The following is a 14,203-nucleotide window of genomic DNA, read 5'->3' as shown; positions in this document are numbered from 1 at the left end:
GGGCTCAAGCGAGTCTCCTGCCTCCGCCTCCCAAGTAGCTGGGACCACAGGCGCCCGCCACAACGCCCGGCCATTTTTTGGTTGCAGCCATTATTATTGTTGTTTGGCGGGTCCGGGCTGGGGATTCGAACCCGCCACCTTAGGTGTACGTGGCTGGCGCCTTAGCCGGTTGAGCTATACGCGCCGAGCCGGTGTTGTTTTTTGAGACAGAGTCTCACTTTGTCGCCCTTGGTAGAGTGCCATGGCATCACAGCTTATAGCAGCCTCTTAGACTCAAGTGATCCTTCTGCTTCAGCCTCCTGATTAGCTGGGACTATAGGCACCTACCACAGTGCCTGGCTAGTTTTTTTTTAGAGATAAGCTCTGGCTCTGGCTCAGGATGGTCTCGAACCTGTGAGCTCATGCAATCCACTTACCTTAGCTTCCCAGAGTGCTAGGATTATAGGCTTGAGCCACCTAGATGACTAAATTTTTATTTTTAGAGACAGAGTTTCACTTTGTCGCCCTTGGTAGAGTGCTGTGGCATCACAGCTCCCAGCAACCTCCATCTCTTGGGCTTAGGTGATTCTTTTGCCTCAGCCTCCTGAATAGCTGGGACGACAGGCGCCTGCCACAACGCCCGGCTATTTTTTTGTTTATTTGTTTGTTTTTTGTTGCAGTTTGGCTGGGGGCGGGTTCATACCCTCCACCCTCGGTATATGGGGCCAGTGTCCTACTCACTGAACCACAGGCGCCACCCCAAGATGACTACGTTTTAAGAAAATAAGTTACTAAACACAGTAATGCCTCCCAGAGGGTATAGACAGTAACATAAGGAACATTGTGTACCTGCCTCCCAGTTTAGGAACCCCATGTGCTCTGTCCTGAGCATGTTCTTTATGTTGCCCAGCCACTGTCTTGAATTAGCTATTTATTTTTCTAAGTAGGATTTTGATGAACAAAAATGGAGGCTCAGGAGGAAGCGACAATATGAGCACAGGCGTAGAGGGAGGAAAACAGGGGACAGGTTGTGTGACTAGTGAGAGTTCTCATCTGCTTTGGCCAGATGGGATTTGCTGATGTGTAGGGAAACGGCAAGAAATAAGGCTGACAAGGGCAGAATGCCAGAGCGTGAGCTCCATGGCAGTTCATTTGGTAGCAAGGCGCTTCTGTGACCATTTCGGAGCAGAGAAGCAATCGGATCAGATTGCACTTTAGGGAGATTAATCTGACAGCAGAATGTGGGCTGCATTGATGTAGGAAGACTTAGAAAGACCAAGCTGGAGGCAAAAGAGAAAGTGTAGGTTAGGAAGAAATTAGTATTTGAGCTGGGTTCTGTGAGAGGTAGATCAGCTGGCTGGACTCACTTTTCCCCCTCCCCCTCTGGATCTTCCCCTCCCTCCTCTGGGGGGGACCTCATCAGCTTTCTCTTCCAAAGCTCCCTTCCACACCTCAGTCACAGGCACATGATCCCTTACCCTCTTTGTATACCTGTTCTGTGGCACCTGACACATATTTTGTAAGTCACTCACTTCCCTGGGCTTGGGGGCTCTATTTTGTCACATTTATCTTTGCATCCTTGGCAGTGCCTGGCACACAGAGTGTGCCTAATTGGTGCTGCCTAGTGAGTGTGAGCACAGATAACTGGGCTTGCAGTGGAAGTGAGGAAGGGAATGAACATGGGGGTGCAGTTGGGTGAGGGGGCCATTAAGACAAATGCTAGATTGTAAGAGATAGACAGGGCACCCCCTCCTCAGCATTGTCAGCAGGTGGTTGGAAATGCAGAGTTGGAACTCAGGGAACAGTCTGCCTCCTCTGAGTGCTTGTTGAAGGCAGGGAGAATATAAAAGATTGAAAGACCACTAGCTCAGTGGGTAGGCCTGTGGCCACATACACCCAAGCTGGCGGGTTGAAACCCAGCCTGGGCCAGCTAAACAGCTATGACAACTGCATCAACAATAACCAAAATAGCTGGGTGTTGTGGCGGGCACCTATAGTCCCAGCTACTGGGGAGGCTGAGGCAAGAGAATTGCTTAAGCCCGAGAGTTTGAGTTTGCTGTGAGCAGTGACACTAGGCACTCTGTCAAAGGCGACATAGTGAGACTCTGTCTCAAAAAAGGAAAAAAGAAAGACCACTAGAAGTAATTAGTGAGTTGGAAGAAGGAAAGAGGTGCCATGAAAGAAAAGGGAGAAAAGAGAGAAACAATTCTGATGATGTAACATCCTGTCACAGACTGGCCAGAAGAAGAGGAACCAGAAGTAGCCTGCAGGGTTTGAAGCTCACCAATCATGTACAGAAGGGTTGTGCTCTTGAGCTAAGGAAGGCCACGCCCACCTTGTTGCTTATTTGGCTTTTATTACAGTATTTGTAGCAGAATGTTGCTATGGGGATTTGTGCCAGGTATGCAGTTCAAGGTTATCTAGGAAGACCTGGGTGTCAGCCACTGTTCCTGAAGTTAGTCGCTGCACTAAGAACATGCAGAGACAAGTTGTCCATTGGTTTATTTCCTTCCTCAGCTATGTGGGTTTTCAGATTCGGTCATTATTTAGAAGAACTTATTACCCAGTGGTACAAAAGCAGTGGAAATTTTTTTGTAGAATTTCTTTTCTTTCTTTTTCTTTTTTTTTGAACACAATCTCAAGCTGTCATCCTAGGTCAGTGGTTCTCGACCTTCCTAATGCCAAGGCCCTTTTATACAGTTCCTGTGGGTCGTTGAGAACAACTGCCCTAGGTAGAGTGCCGTGGCATCATAGCTCATAGAAACCTCCAACTCGGGCTCAAGCGATCCTCTTGTCTCAGTTTTTCTGTTTTTAGTGGAGGTCTTGCTTTTGCTCAGGCTGGTCTCAAACTCATGAGCTCAAACAGTCCACCTGCCTCAGCCTCCCAGAGTGCTAGAATTACAAGCAGGCACTAACCACCTCAACTGGCCTTTTTTGTAGAATTTCTTCAATGGAAAGAATGGAAGTAGAGGGGTGGATTTAGCTTTATCTCTAACTTACATTTATCTCCCAGATTAACTAATGGCACAGTAAAGTTGTACCTGTAGCCCAGTGCCTAGGATGGTGGAGGGACTCAGTGAGTGCTAATTCACGTTTGCCATCAGACTGTAGTTTTTCTTTCTTTCTTTTTTTTTTTTTTGCAGTTTTTTGGCTGGGGCTGGGCTTGAACCCCCCCACCTCTGGTATATGGGGCCAGTGCCCTACTCCTTGAGTCACAGGTGCCGCCAAGATTGTAGTTTTTCTGAATGTGAACACAGCTGAAGTTAAGAAGTTCATTCATTCCCTAAACCTTTATGGAGCACCTTTTGTGTACCACTGTGGGGACGTGGAACCAGTAAGCTGCAGTTATCATGGAGGATCATGCATGTATACAGAAGCAGATTTCATAAAAGGGTTTTTTACATGCAAAACAGCAGTGATACCTACACAGCCTAGTGGGGAGACCACAAGCCTTTGGGACGATTAGCAGAGAGTGTTTCTGGAGAAGATGAACGGACTCATCAGCTGTGATTCAGGGGATGACTTAGAGTTAACCAAGTGGTGAGGAAGAATGGGCTTCTGCCATGGGAGAGGAACAAAGAAAGGCACAGAGGCAAGAAGCCAAGAGAGTGTACCCAGGAATAATACAAGCTTTGCTGTAAGGGCCCAGGATAGAGGAGGAGGTAAAGCTCAAAAGGCAGGCAGGGACCAAATGGCTTCATGTGCTGTTAAGGAACTTGGGCTTGATTCTTTTGTCAGAGGAAGCCGCTCGAGGATTGAAGCCAGGGGAGTACTGGTTGGTGGTTGGTCACATTTGCTGTTTACAGAGGATTCTGGCAGTCAGAAGGATGGATTGGAGGGAGGTCAATTAGGAGGCTGAAAGATAAATGATAAAATTTATCTATGATAAAATTATCTTTAGGCAGCCAAAATAACTGACTTCAAGAACATATGCTGGACTCTACCCTACTGGGTCTTGGTTTTTCATACTGTTTGTATGATAATTCACTTGGTCATATGAGTGGCAAATTTTAAAAGAGTATAGGGAAGAATAGCAGAGCCAGTAACACTATCAAGAAATAAATGACTGACGGAGCATGGTAGCTCATGCTTGCAATTCTAGCACTTTGGGAGCCTGAGGCAGGTGGATCACTTTAGCTCAGCAGTTTGAGACCAGCCTGAGCAAGAGTACGACCCCCATCTCTACTAAAAGTAGAAAAAAACCCAGCCAGGCATTGTGGCACGCACCTATAGTCTTAGCTACTTGGGGGGCTGGGGCAAAGAGATGGCTTCAACTCAAGAGTTTGAAGTTGCCATGAGCTACAATGATGCCATGGCACTCTACTTAGGGCAACAGAGTGAGACTACCCAGGGTGACAGTGAGAGACCTGGGACCAAATGGCCTCATGTGCTGTCTCAAAAAAAAGAAAATCAAAAAAAAGAAAAGAAAAAGAAAGAAATGACAGAAAAAGAGGAGGCAAAAGTGATAAAAACTGTACAAAATTTGGAATGATATCTATTATGAATAGTGGTTAAGACGGGATGTAGGTTGCTAGGAAACTTTGAGGCATATGTTTAACCATCCTAAATGTCAGTTTCCTTGTCTTTAAAATGGGAGCTAATACCATCCTCATTGAGTTATTTTGGGGATTAAATAACAGTGTTTGTAAACTGTTTTGTTTTATCATGTATGGCAATAATAAAGACCCCATTCATGGATGCTGGATGCTGTTAATGTTGATAGAGTGGTTTGGGCCATTTGATTTAGGGTAGTGTTTTCCTTAGAGCCTTAGTGTTGTAGATATTAATGGTGGTTACATTAAAAAGGGTTCCATGGTAAATATATTTGGGAAACCAGAGAGCCAAAAAGGGGTTTTGTTTTATTTCTTTCTGCCTGCCAGGGTGAGTGGTAAAGCTCTAGAGTGGGTTTGTGTACCCAGTATTTCTCTTTTTTTTTTTTTTTTTTTGAGACAGAGCCTCAAGCTGTCCCCCTGGGTAGAGTGCTATGGCATTACAGCTCACAGCAACCTCCAACTCCTGGGCTCAAGTGAGTCTCCTGCCTCTGCCTCCCAAGTAGCTGGCACCACAGGCGCCCGCCACAACGCCCGGCTATTTTTTGGTTGCAGCCGTCATTGTTGTTTGGCAGGTCCGGGCTGGGGATTCGAACCTGCCACCTTAGGTGTACGTGGCTGGCGCCTTAGCCGGTTGAGCTATAGGCGCCGAGCCAATTTCTCTTTTTTTTGAGACAGAGTCTCACTATGTCCCCCTTGGTAGAGTACTGTGGCATCACAGCTCACAGCAACCTCAAACTCTTGGGCTTAAGCGATTCTCTTGCCTCGGCCCAAGTAGCTGGGACTACAAGTGCCCACCACAACACCTGGCTATTTTTTGTTGCAGTTGTCATTTTTGTTTTAGCTGGCCCGGGCCAGTTTCAAACCCACCAGCCTCAGTGTATGTGGCTGGCTCTGCAACCACTGTGCTACAGATGCTGAGCCTGGTGCAAATGCTTATTTAAGGGATAAATGTATTGATCTGCTTCTGTAGCCCAAGGATATTGGTATTGGTATTCACAGCAACGACAGTGTCTCACTTTGTTGCCCTTGGTAGAGTGCTGTGGCCTCACACAGCTCACAGCAACCTCCAACTCCTGGGCTTAAGCCATTCCCTTGCCTAAGCCTCCCGAGTAGCAGGGATTACAGGTGCCCGCCACAATGCCCGGCTATTTTTTTTTTTTTGGTTGCAGTTCAGACTGGCCCAGCCCAGGTTTGAACCTGCTACCCTCGGTATATGGGGCTGGTGCCCTGCTCAGTGAGCCACAGGTGCTGCCCAGCAACAACTGTTTATCATCAGGAAAAGGCTACCTTACACAGTATTTTTTTATTTCTGATTACAATTAATTAAACCTTTAAAAAATATTTTTTACATGTTTATTAAAGAAAATTTGGAAAATACAGAAAACAGACAAGAAAAATATCACGTAACAAAGCATTTGGTTTTTTCTTTGTTTTTCCCCACTGGGGGATGATTCTGTGTATAGTGTTTTTACATTTTTGGTTTGTTTCTTTGTTTTTAACCTAAAGCTATACTCAGGGAATTTTCTTATTTATCAGAATATTCTTTCAAAGCATAATTTTTAATAGCTACATGATAGTTCATCATGTGAATATGTCATAATTTATGTTAACCATTTCCTTATTGATATTTAGGTTTTCTTTTTGCTTTGTTTTGGTTTTTGCTAACGTAAATTATAGCAGCTAACATCTTTGGAATCTGTTAAAAATCTGATAAAGCGGGTGGCACCTATGGCTCAAGGAGTAGGGCACTGGCCCCATATACTGGAAGTGACGGGTTCAAACCCAGCCCCGGGGCCTCCCCCCCCCCCAAAAAAAATCTGATAAGATCAGGCGAGGTGGCTTATGCCTGTTTTCCTAGCACTTGGAAGGCAGAGTGGGGTGGATTGCCTGAGCTCATAGGTGCAAGACCAGTCTGATCCAGAGAGAGACTTCATCTCTAAAAATAGCCAGAGTGGGCAACGCCTGTGGCTCAAAGGAGTAGGGTGCTGGCCCTATATACTGGAGGTGGTGAGTTCAAACCTGGCCCCGGCCAAAAACTGCCCAAAAAAAGATAATAATAAAAATAGCCAGGGCCTGGTGCCTGTAGCTCAATGGCTAAAGGCACCGGCCACATACACCAGAGGTGGTGGGTTTGTATCCACACCAGGCCTGCCAAACAACGACAACTGTAACCAAAAAATAGCCAGGCGTTGTGGGCGCCTGTAGTCCCAAGAGTTTGAGGTTGCTGTGAGCTGTGATGCCACAGTACTCTACCAAGGGCCACAAAGTGAGACTCTGTCTAAAAAAAGAAAACAAAAACCTCCAAAAAGTAAAAAAAGTAAAAATAGCCGAGTGTTATGGCTGGTGCCTGTGGTCCCAGCTACTTGGGAGGCTGAGGCAAGAAAATTGCTTAAGCCCAGAAGTTTGAGGTTGCTGTGAGCTATGACATCACAACACTACTGAGGGTGACAAAGTGAGATTGTCTCGAAAAAAATCAGATAAAGTAACCTACCTTTTTTTTTTTTTTTTTTGGTAGAGACAGAGTCTCACTTTATCGCCCTCAGTAGAGTGCTGTGGCATTCCACAGCTCACAGCAACCTCCAACTCCTGGGCTTAGGTGATTCTCTTGCCTCAGCCTACCAAATAGCTGGGACTACAGGCACCCGCCACAATGCCTGGCTATTTTTTGTTGCAGTTTAGCTGTGGCTGGGTTTGAACCCGCTACCCACGGTATACAGGGTGGGCGCCCTACCCAATAAACCACAGGTGTTGCTCGTGTGATCAACATTTTTTAACGAATAAAGCTTAGATGTCCAGGCAGTTATTTTAGGTAAATTATTTGATTCTCTATATCATATCTGATTATACTGTGTGAAGTGTTTCATTATAAATTTAAGTAGAATAACATAGAGTAACTGATTCTCTTTGACTAATCCCTTTTTCTACCCACAGATGGGGGGGGGGAGCAGTGGTGGTGGTGGGAATCCCATTATTAGATTTTTCTAAAATAGCATTTTCTTATTTAAACTGAATAAGTAATTAGAGTCATAGGAGAGCAGATTTTATCCCTTGAACTTAGTTCTGAGTCAGGTGTTGGAAAATTCATGTCAAGATGTATTTTAAATGTATAAGCAAAACAGTCAAAAGATACAGTCTTATTTTTTTAATCTCAAACTCCTGAGCTCAAGTGAGCCTCTTGGCTCAGCCTCCTAATGTGTTGGGATTATAGACCTGAGCCACCTTACCTGGCCAATGGGTATAATATATATATATATTTTTTTTTTGAGATGGAGCCTCGAGCTATCCCCCTGGGTAGAGTGCCATGGCCTCACAGCTCACAGCAACCTCCAACTCCTGGGCTCAAGCGAGTCTCCTGCCTCAGCCTCCCAAGTAGCTGGGACCACAGGTGCCTGCCACAGCCCCGGCCATTTTTTGGTTGCAGCCATCATTGTTGTTTGGCGAGCCTGGGCTGGGGATTCGAACCCGCCACCTTAGGTGTATGTGGCTGGCGCCTTAGCCGATTGAGCCACAGGCGCCGAGCCAGTAGGTATAATCTTAATAAACATAAATTCACAGTCCCCCTAGATAGGCATTTTCTCATTTCTACCTATGTAAAAATGAGTCCAAAAGAAATTTTTTTTTTTTTTTTTTGCAGTTTTTGGCCGGAGCTGGGTTTGAACCCACCACCTCTGGTATATGGGACCAACACCCTACTCTTTGAGCCACAGGTGCCACTCAAGTCCAAAAATTTTTTAGAGATGTATTTCTTAAAATTATGATTAAAAGGAAATAGAGATGAAGAAAAAAACCTTGAGCCCTTTGCTAAACAAATGAATGCTTTAGTTGTCGATCCTGGCCAGAAACTACTAATAAGAAAATCAGAGTTCAGAAATTCTGTCTTTCATAGGCTGCTTTTTGGTGGGTAGAGAGGAGGATTTTGATTTTAAAATTATAATAGAAAGTATTAATTGAGCTCTCTTCACTTAACTAAGTGTACCAGTAATTGTGGCTTTATTCCCTTCCTCAAATACAGGGACTGATGCCTTCCCGCACTCCCCCTCCCCACTAGCTGTCTGGGCATTTCTGCTCCCACGCTGGTGTCGCATACTTATTGAGAGTCAGATGTTTGCTCCTAGACATGTTCAGTCTGATTTTGTCCCAGTAATTTTTTTTTTTTTTTTTTTTGAGACAGAGTCTCATTATATGGCCCTCAGTAGAGTGCTATGGCCTCACAGCTCACAGCAACCTCAGACTCTTGGGACCAAGCGATTCTCTTGCCTCATCTTCCCTTGTGGCTGGGACTACAGGTGACTGCCACAATGCCTAGCTATTATTTTGTTTGTTTGTTCTTAGCAGACTGGGGCTGGGTTCGAACCCACCAGCCCTGGTGCATGTGGCTGTCACCCTAACAGCTGAGCTATGGGTGTCGAGCCTTTGTCATAGTAATTATATGATTTCCTTCAATGTGGTAGCAACTAATAAACCATAAATGAAAAGAGAAAGTGCTCTCTGTGAAAACTGTACACTGAATGCTTTGGAGAGAGTTAATTTGCTGGTGAATTAGGTGTGGTCTAGATGAGGGGAAAATTGAAGAATTCCAGTTTCTGTGATTCTGCTCTCACATTGCTTGTTCAGTGTCTAAGTTCTCATGCCACATGAAAGGATGTGGTCTGTGTGAAAAAGAGCTTTTGGAACTTGAGCTAATGGACCTGTTCTCTAAAAGACCTTAAAAGAGAAAATGGACACCTACATATCTTTAAAAAGTTCATCATGTGTGAACTTTAACCAAACTGCTCTGTTAACAAGCATGATCATATGGCTATGGGGGCTTCTTTGCAGATTCAGTGGGTCTAGGGTAGGGCCAGGTGTGACACCTTCCTTGTTTTTCTGAAACCAGGGACAAAGGCAGTGAGGGCATCCCATCCTATTTTCCCACCCACATTCTCCCTCTCCTCCGCTCCACGTCCCTGGTTACTACAAGGCCAGTGGTACAAGTAAAGTAAATTTTTTAGCATGTACCAGTTATTCATGCTGTTATTATATTTATTATTGGCACCATTACTCAAATAATAAATCCAAGAAGTAGAGAGAGCTTGTTTGTAGGGAGAGCTTGTTTTTTTGTTTGCTTTCTTTTTTTTTCCTCTGTGAGTATTAGAAAGTAAATCTTCTAGGAAGGATCAGACCAAACCTTGGTGTGTTGTACCTGCCAGAACTAGAAAACTGTCAAATTGTGTGTCTCTGAGACCACTTTCTTTCTTTCTTTCTTTCTTTTTTTTTTTTTTTTCTTAGAGATGGGTCTCATTTTATCACCCTCAGTAGAGTGCTGTAATGTCATAGCTCACAGCAACCTCCTGGGCTTAGGCGATTCTCCTGCCTCAGCCTCCTGAGCAGCTGGGACTACAGGCGCCCAACAGAATGCCCAGCTATTTTTTTGTTGCAGTTTGGCCGGGCCGGGTTCGAACCCACCACCCTCACTATATGGGGCCAGTGCCCTACCCACTGAGCCACAGGTGCCACCCCACTTTATTTCTTGTTTGAGCCTAGTTTTTTGCACTTATGTAGCTATTTACACTTAAAGTAAATGACATGCCAATTTTTAGATTCAAATAGAGTCAGTGCCACATGGAAGAGATTTGTTTGAATTTAGATCCCATTATCTGCTGCTTTCTAGGGGAGTAAGTTTCATCTCAACAAGAAAGATATTGATGTCTCCAATCAAAAATAACTATCTTTATTAATCTGGTAGTTCAAAGTAACAGGTTCTGCTTGTTTGAGTGGGTTGTTTTGGTGGAACATTTGATAAGCAGCTGGTAAATTTCCTTCCTGAGTAGGCTGTAGCCTTGGAGATAGTTTCTCACAGACCCCGGGATTATTGTATTTTAGGACAGTTTCATAATGTTCTCTAATTATTTAAGTGTATTTTCAGATCATTAATTTTGTGAACATTTTTAACAGTCCAACTCTGTAACTGGTAAGTTTCTTTTCAAAACTGAAGATTTTAATTGAATTAAACCACATTAGGTTATGTTTACAACACACCTCTGGAATATTTTAGGCTTGGATTATAGGCTTCCTTTGAAAGCCTGGATTCAGTTGAAATTAGTTTATCATTGACAAGATCCTTTTACTGAATGAAGGGTGAATTTGGGCTTTCTAACCTAATCTTTAATATAAAACCCAGGCTCAAATTGCATGTGACTTCGGTGAGATTTACCTTGAAATTAATTGGTGCGATTAGTCAAGTGTAGTACAATAAAAGGTGATGTGATTAACCTGGCTGAATGCATGCCAACCTTCTTTATTACCTAATCCATAAACCTGCAGTATTTAAAGTCTTAATGCAATCTGAAGGTTTCTACTAGTAGAATAGTACAAAACTTTATTTCATTTTTCATCATTGCATTACAGATAACTTTGAATTTAATTTTATTTGGAGAAGAAAACATCAAAATCAAAATGAATTTCCTACCAAAAAGAAGCAGTATTTCTTTGAGGAGGGCCAGCCCAGGTCAGAGGCAGCAAATGATCTAAGACATTTTGTTTCACTAGATAGCAAGGGAGTGGTGATGTCCACCTGAATAGCCAGCCTCAAGGGTCTTCCACTGGGCAAGTTGAGCAATTTGAGCATCAGAAAGATTGGCCAAGCCGAGTGTGGTGGCTCGTGCCTGTAATCCTAGCACTCTGGAAGGTTGAGAAGGGTGGATTGCTTGAGCTCAAGAGTTTGAGACCAGCCTGAGCAAAAGAGAAACCCCCATCTCTACTAAAAATAGAAAAACTAGTCGGGCATTGTGGCAGGCACCTATAGTCCCTCAAAAAAGCTTATTGGTCATTTTGGGAAGTTGCTCAGACACTAAAAGTTGTCTTTAGGCAGCTTCTGTGGCTCAGGGGGTAGGGCTCTGTGGCTCAGTGGGTAGGGCACTGGCCCCATATACTAAGGGTGGGGGGTTAGAACCCTGCCCCGGCCAAACTGCAACAAAAAAATAGCCAGGCATTGTGGCAGGCACCGATAGTCCTAGCTACTCAGGAGGCTGAGGCAAGAGAATTGCCTAAGCCCAGGAGTTGGAGGTTGCTGTGAGCTATGTGATTGCCACGGCACTCTACTGAGGGCGATAAAGTGAGATTCTGTCTCTTAAAAAAATAAAAAGAACCAAGCATTCATCTTGCTTTTCCCATATAAACTGTGTTTCAGATAGTCCAACAGGTGAAGCAGAAAGCTCTTTATAGAAGAATTTAAGCCAACGTATAGGGAAGATGATGTTAAAGAATTATTGTCTGGCTAGACTTAGTGGCTCACACATATAAGCTTCACACTCTGGGAGGCCAAATTGGGAGGATTGCTTGAGGTTAGTTGTTCAGGAACAGTCTGAGCAAGAGAGAGACCCCGTCTGTACCCCAAAATAGAAAAAAAAATAGCTGTGTGTAGTGGGCATCTATAATCCTAGCTACTCGGGAGGCTGAGGCAGGGGGATCACTTGAACCTAGGAGTCTCAGATTGTTGTGATCTAGACTGAGGACGTGGCACTCTAGCCTGGAGAACAGAGTAAGGACTCAGCTACAACTCAGATGGTACCTATCCAATTATGTGTACCCTTTTTATTGATATGAATTTTTTTTTTTTTTGAGACAGTTTTATTATGTCGCCCTGGGTAGAGTGCTGTGGTGTCACACCTCACAGCAACCTCTAACTCTTGGGTTTAAGGGATTCTCTTGCCTTAGCCTCCCAAGTAGCTGGGACTACAGGTGCCTGCCACAATGCCTGGCTATTTTTGTTGCAGTTGTCATTGCTGTTTAGCTGGCCCAGGCCAGGTTTGAACCTCCCAACCTCAGTGTATGTGGCCAGCTGAGCTATGGGCACCACTCTGCTCTGAATGTTTCTTTTTTTTTTTAGAGACAGAGCTTCATTTTCTCGCCCCCAGTAGAGTGCTGGACCGTCACAGCTCACAGCCACCTCCAACTCCTGGGCTTAGGCCATTCTCTTGCCTTAACCTCCCAAGTAGCTGGGACTACAGGCACCCGCCACAATGCCCAGCTATTTTTTGTTGCAGTTTGGCCGGAGCCGGGTTTGAACCCACCACCCTCAGTATATGGGGCCGGTGCCCTACCCACTGAGCCACAGGCGCTGCCCCGCTGTGAATTTTTTTTAAAAAAGGAAAATATGAATTCTCTTTTCCACCATTTTCTTGCAGTGTAAGATGTGCTGCACCATACAGATTTCCCCTTTAGAACAGAAGCATTTCCCCAGTTGCCTGGATTGGTATCCATTGGCAGATGATGGTCCTCAGCTGAGTCCCTTAAAGGCAAATGATATGATGCTTGAGATATACTTTAAAATACTTCAAAGAAGTGCAGCACCTGTGGCTCAGTGAGTAGGGCGCCGGCCCTATATACTGAGGGTGGTGGGTTCAAACCTGGCCACAGCCAAACTGCAACAAAAAATAGCTGGGCATTGTGGCGGGTGCCTGTAGTCCCAGCTACTTGAGAGGCTGAGGCAAGAGAATCGCTTAAGCCCAAGAGCTGAAGGTTGCTGTGAGCTGTGATGCCACAGCACTCTATTGAGGGCGACAAAGTGAGACTGTCTCTCAAAAAGAAAAAATACTTCAAAGAAGGCTCTGCACCTATAGCTCAATGGTTAGGGCACTGGCCACATACACCAGGGCTGGTGGGTTCGAGCCCAGCCTGGGCCTGCTAAACAACAATGACGATAACAACAACAAAACTAGCTGAGTGTTGTGGCGGGCACCTGTAGTCCCAGCTGTTTGGGGGGCTGAGACAAGAGAATCACTTAAGCCCAAGAGTTTGAGGTTGCTGTGAGCTATGACACATGGCACTCTACTGAGAGCGATATAGTGAGATTCTGTCTCAAAAAAAAAAAATACTTCAAAGAAAAAGTGGGGAGTATAGTAGGTGAAACAAGATTGGCAAATGTTGCTAATTGTTGAAACTGGGAGAAGGTTACACTTGGTTTCATCAAACTCATCTGTGCACTTTTTTGTGTGTAGACAGAGTCCCACTCTGTGCCCCTGAGCAGAGTGCAGTGGATTGGTAGCTCACTGCAACCTCGGACTCCTGGCTTGTGGGTATCCCCCTGCCTCAGCCTCCGGAAGCTGCTGGGATTACAGGTGCTCACTGTGTCACCAGGCTGAGTTTTTCCATTTTTTTTCATGAGTCGGGGTCTCACTTTTACTCAGGCGAGTCTCGAACTCCTGAGCTCCAGCGATTCTCTCTCCTCAGCCTCCCACAGTGCTGGGATTACAGGCATGAGCTACCATGCCTGGCCATCTGTGCACTTTTGCTTTGTGTTTGAAAATACTCTAAATAAAAAAAGATGTAAATAGTGATGAAACTTAGATGATTGTTGGAACTTGAAAATGGAGAGATGATAGTTAATTAACAAATTTCTATTTGATTCTGACACATAATTATGTAGAAAACATACTTGAGAGCTGGGTGTGGTGTCTCACACCTGTAATTCCAGTGATTTGGGAGACTGAGGTAGAGGATTGTGTAAAACCAAGAGTTTGAGGCCAGCCTAGGCAACACAGCAAGACATTGTCTCTAAAAATCGTAAGGAAAATTAGCCATGTACCTGTAGTCTCAGCTACACAGAGGCTAAGGCAGGATGATCACTTGAGTCCAAGAGTTTAAGACTGTACTAAGCCGGCTCGGCGCCTATAGCTCAACCGGCTAAGGCG

At 44.7% G+C, this 14,203-nt stretch overlaps 1 protein-coding gene across 1 annotated transcript in view; it reads left to right on the top strand.

The window, feature by feature from the left end:
* The window catches only part of VPS37B (VPS37B, ESCRT-I subunit), a 43,542-nt gene that overhangs the window by 8,490 nt on the left and 20,849 nt on the right, over nucleotides 1–14,203 (top strand). The gene's annotated exons all lie outside the window — the stretch shown is intronic.

This window comes from Otolemur garnettii, unplaced genomic scaffold, assembly GCF_000181295.1.
Source record: "Otolemur garnettii isolate 467f Iridium unplaced genomic scaffold, OtoGar3 scaffold00099, whole genome shotgun sequence".
In the NCBI taxonomy this organism is placed as follows: domain Eukaryota; kingdom Metazoa; phylum Chordata; class Mammalia; order Primates; family Galagidae; genus Otolemur; species Otolemur garnettii.
This window is presented reverse-complemented; position numbering and strand designations above follow the sequence as displayed.